The sequence below is a fragment of the Gekko japonicus genome, unplaced genomic scaffold (genome assembly GCF_001447785.1).
Source record: "Gekko japonicus isolate JY-2015 unplaced genomic scaffold, Gekko_japonicus_V1.1 scaffold10043, whole genome shotgun sequence".
In the NCBI taxonomy this organism is placed as follows: domain Eukaryota; kingdom Metazoa; phylum Chordata; class Lepidosauria; order Squamata; family Gekkonidae; genus Gekko; species Gekko japonicus.
In genome coordinates, this window is record NW_015161733.1 from 116 (window position 1) to 5219 (window position 5104).

A 5104-nucleotide genomic window follows, 5' to 3' on the forward strand; every position below is an offset into this window, starting at 1 on the left:
TCATACATTTAGTTGTTGTTTTTTTAAAAAAAATCCAAATGCTGGAATTGTCCAGAAAAGTTTGACTGGCATATTTATAATAGTTATAAAGTTGAACTGCTGAAACTGGCTCACTGAAATGGTTTTTGATGGCAATAATGCTTTATATGTCCCCACGTTTATATTAAAAATCCACACACAAATGAAAATGAAAAAAGAGCTTGCCAATACCCGATTCAGTCCCCTATTTTTCTGTTTGCAACCCTATACTTAGGTACCTTTTAACCCCATGGGGAAAAAATATCTAACGTTCATTACTACCAATAACAGGAAGAAGAGATTTTATTTGTTCTGAGAATGGCAAGTCCATTTTAGTAGAGTTTAAGCACGCTCTCCACGTATGCGGCGTGCTAGTTGGATATCTTTTGGCATGATTGTAACACGTTTGGCGTGGATAGCACACAGATTGGTGTCTTCAAACACGCCAACCAGGTAGGCCTCACTCACCTCCTGCAAAGCACCAATAGCTACGCTCTGGAAACACAGATCTGTTTTGAAGTCCTGAGAAATTTCACGCACCAGGCACTGGAAAGGAAGTTTGCGGATCAGAAGTTCAGTCGACTTCTGATAACGCCTGATTTCACGAAGAGCCACAGTACCTGGCCTGTAGCGATGAGGTTTCTTGACCCCACCAGTAGAGAGCAGCCTTTATTGTGGATTGCTTCCTGGTCACCTTCCCACTGGTGGATTTACAGGCAGTTTGCTTGGTATGAGCCATATTCCTGCGAACTTTTCTTCCTTATGTCCCTGACCACATGGGCTGAGTGTGGCTGCCAAGCAGGCAAGGAAGAGCAAGGATGTGCTAAAGCAACTGCGGGCGGCAGCGGCGGTCGAGAAGTTGTTGTTCAGTCGCACAGTCAAGTCCGACTCTTCCTGACCCCATGGACCACATCACACCAGGACCTCCTGTCTTCCGCCGTGCTCCGGAGTTTGCTCAATTTCACGTTCGTTGCCTCGATCACACTGTCCAACCATCTCACCCTTTTGCCGTCCCCGTCTTCTTTGACCTTCAATCTTTCCCAGCATCAGGGTCTTCTCCAGTGAGTGCTCCCTTCTCATTTGGTGGCCAAAGTATTTGAGCTTCAGCTTCAGGATCTGGCCTTCCAGGGAACAGTCAGGGTTGATTTCTTTTAGGACTGACTGATTTGATCTCCTGGCAGTCCAAGGGACTCTCAAGAGTCTTCTCCAGCACCATGATTCGAAAGCATCTATTCTTTGGCTGTCTGTCTTACCGAAACAATGTTCAAGTCTAGCAGCAGCTTAAAGACCAAAAAGCCCTATGAGAAAAGGCTGAGGGACTTGGGCATGTTCAGTCGGGAGTAGAGGAGGTTGAGGGGAAAACAGGATTGCTCTCTTGAAGTATTTGAAGGAGCCAGAATGACATCAGATGCGAGAGGCGTTATTTGCCCCTAGCAGTGGAAAGCCACCACCCCGGTGCTCAGGGAGGCGGGGGAACCTTTTGCGCCCCCCCCCCCCGCCCCACGGCCATTGGTGTTGCCGCCGCCACCAGCAGCCAAAACTTTTTAAAGAACCGGAAAGACCTCTCACGTCTGATATCCAAGCGGCCTTTCACTTTGTTGGTGTTTTTGTTGGTGTTGTTGTTCAGTTGCACAGTCGAGTCCGACTCTTCGCGACCCCATGGACAAGATCACACCAGGCCCTCCTGTCTTCCATTGTGCTCCGGAGTTTCCTTAATTTCATGTGTGTTGCATCAATCACGCTGTCTGACCATCTCATCCTTTGCCGTCCCCGTCTTCTTTGACCTTCAGTCTTTCCCAGTATCAGGGTCTTCTCCAGTGAGTGCTCCCTTCTCATTTGGTGGCCAAAGTATTTGAGCTTCAGTTTCATTATCTGGCCTTTCAGGGAACAGTCAGGGTTGATTTCTTTTAGGATGGACTGATTCAATCTCCTTGCAGTCCAAGGGACTCTCAAGAGTCTTCTCCATCACCATAGTTCAAAAGAATCTATTCTTCAGCACTCGGCCTTCCTTATGGTCCAAGTCTCGCAGCCATACATGACTACTGGGAATACTACTGCTTTGACGATACAGACAGGGTGATGTCTCTACTTTTTATTATGCTGTCAAGGTTTGCCATTGCTTTCCTCCCAAGGAGTAGGAGTCTTTTAATTTCATGGCTGCTGTCACCATCTGCGGTGATCTTGGATCCCAGGAACCATACATTTAGGAGTATGCTTAACACAGGTAGATTTGAGTCCAATGGCACCTTTTGATTCATTATGGGCGTTAAAGAAGAAGAAGAGATAAGAGATTGGATTTATACCCCACCCTTTACTATCTGAAGGAGTCCCAGAGCAGCTGACAATCTCCTTTCCCTTCCCCTCCCCACAACCTGTGAGGTAGGTGGGGCTGAGAGAGTTCTTTCGAGGACTGCCCTTGAGAGAACAGCTCTGAGAGAACGTGTGATTGACCCAAAGTCACACCAGCAGCTGCATGGTGTGGAACAGGGAATCAAACCCAGTTCTCCCAGATTAGAGTCCACGTTCCTTTTTTTTTCATTGTTTATTTATAGTTTTATAACATAGTATATATATTAGCTTCGTTTCACATGTAAATATTCACGCGAGTCATTTTTATCTCATATTCTCCAACCAAACATATAACATTTCCCATCTTATTTCAAATATTTCATTACTCTTCCCTTGTAATATTATGCTTAACCTATCCATTTCTGCCATTGACAACAATTTCTCTATTTCCTCCTTTGAGGGTGTTTTTCCGTCTTTCCAGCATTTGGCTAGTAATATTCTTGCTGCAGTAAAAATATATGTTATTACATACATACATACATACATACATACATACATACATACATACATACATACATACATACATACATACATACATACATATTTGATTTATATACCACCCATGACCCCCACTGGGTCTCAGAGCGGTTTACACTGAACTACTTTTTCTGTAGTTTTTTATTACCTGACTAGGGCCACAATTTCTCAGGGGTGGGGTTGCCTAGCAGTACCCATGCGACGTCTCTCCTCCGGCGGTTTCTGGCGTCGCTCCCGGTGTCTCGGGCAGGCTGGCGACCATCCCAGGCAGGCTCTGATGTTCCTCTTCCGGCGTGCTCTGCTTCAGACTGCAGCTTCCGGCTGTGCGTCCCACCGGGCTCCTGCCATGCTGCGTCGTCTCGCAGTTGCGTCGCCCCGACTCCGCCTCCGCTGCTCTGGTCGTCGCCTCCTCAGATGGCCAGATGCCGCCATGTTCTTTTCGCCGCCGCTTTTCTTGCCGCCGCCGCCACAACACTCCTGGCACGGAACCAGGAGGTGGGTACCCCCTGCCACCTAGGGCAGGTACCCATTTGTCTACTTGTATTTTACTTTCAAGCCGCTGGGTTGGCGGGAGCTGGGACGGGGGACGGGAGCTCACTCCGGCCGCGGTGGGGATTCGAACAGCCATTATGGCTGTTCGCTACAGATGTTACTAGCAGGCGTTGTACTGCTTGCGCCACCGCTCCCTTACATACTTATTTACCTTATTATAAGTTTCTGGAAGAATATTTAATAAAGCAATTTCTGGTACGAGTGGTAAGTTGAGTCCCATGATTTATTTTGCTATCTTATAAATTTTATGCCAATATCTCTGTACTCTTTCACACCTCCACCACATGTGAATAGAGTCCGTTCCTAACCACTACACCAAACTGGCTCTCTCTCCGAGAGGAAACGCAGCAAGGTATAACAACAGTACAGCCCACACTCCAAAGAAGCTGTGTTCCCCAGAGAGAACTGATCTCAGACACCTGGAGATTAATTCCGGGTGATCTCTGCGTGGCCCACCTGGAGAATGGCAACTCTATGGGGAATCCTAAACTTTGTCCGCATCTCTCTCCTGTGTTGGCTGTTCCTTGAACTCTGTTTCTGGGGAGAGATGGAGCGGTTTAATCTAGAAATGGTTTGCAGCAGAGCTCAAACGGATGAGCCCAGCAGAGCCCTCCGCTTGCCTGGCAATTGCAGCCCAATCCGCTCGTTAATCAGGGAGTCCTTCATTAGGCCGGGCGGCTGCTGAGCGATCTATCACCGAGGAAGAACTCCACTCCTTCGTGTAAAATTAACTAGCGAGGAGCTGCTGACGGGGCTGAGGGCTCATCGTGCTGGTTTGTAATTACCCTCTCTTGCCTTTAGAAGTTTAAGAAGAAAAGGAGGGAATCGCATTTATCTCGACGGGAGACTTATTAGCAGGCATCTCCTTGCAAATAAAGTCTTCTGTTTTTGTCGAAGAGGACCCAGAGAAAAGATCCTGGGGTCACGGTGAAGAGCTTGCTGAAAACATCGGTAGTCTGCAGTTGTCCAGAAAAATGGAAAATTCAGTGCTGGGAATCCTAACAACAAATTTAGAGTCCAGTGGCACCTTTAAGGTGTCAAAGTTAGGAGCGCGGACTCTAATCTGGGAACACCAGGTTTGATTCCCCACTCCTCCACATGCAGCTGCTGGGGTGACCTTGGGTCAGTCACAAGTTCTTTCAGAGCTGTTTTCTCAAGGGCAGTCCTCGAAAGAGCACTCTCAGCCCCATCTATCTCACAGGATGTCTGTTGTGGGGAGGGGAAAGGAAAGGAGATCCTAAACCACTCTGAAACTTCAAGTGAAGGGCGGGGTATAAATCCAATCTCCTCTTCTTCTTCAAAGGTTTATTCAAGGTATGAGCTTTTGTGTGCATGCACACTTTTTCAAATAACATTTTGGAAAAGTGTGCATGCACGCAAAAGCAAAGAAGAAGAAGAGGAGGAGGAGGAGGAGGAGGAGATTGGATTTATACCCTGCCCTTCACTTCGAGTCTCAGAGCAACTTACAAACTCCTTTCCCTTTCCTTTCCCACAACAGACACCCTGTGAGGTTGGCGGGGCTGAGAAATCTCTTTCAAGGACTGCCCTTGAGAGAACAGCTCTGACAGAACTACAGCTTACCCATGGTCATCCAGCAGCTGCAAGTGGAGGAGTGGGGAATCAAACCCGGTTCTCACAGATTAGAGTCCGCGCACTTACTACCTACTACAACAAACTAGTTGAATAAACCTTTGTTGGTCATAAAGGT

The 5104-nt window shown here is 47.4% G+C and overlaps 1 pseudogene; it reads right to left on the reverse strand.

Moving 5' to 3' along the window:
• Nucleotides 1-360: 360 nt before the first annotated feature.
• On the reverse strand, nt 361-757 carry LOC107125896 (annotated as a pseudogene).
• Between the last annotated feature and the right edge of the window lie 4347 nt (nt 758-5104).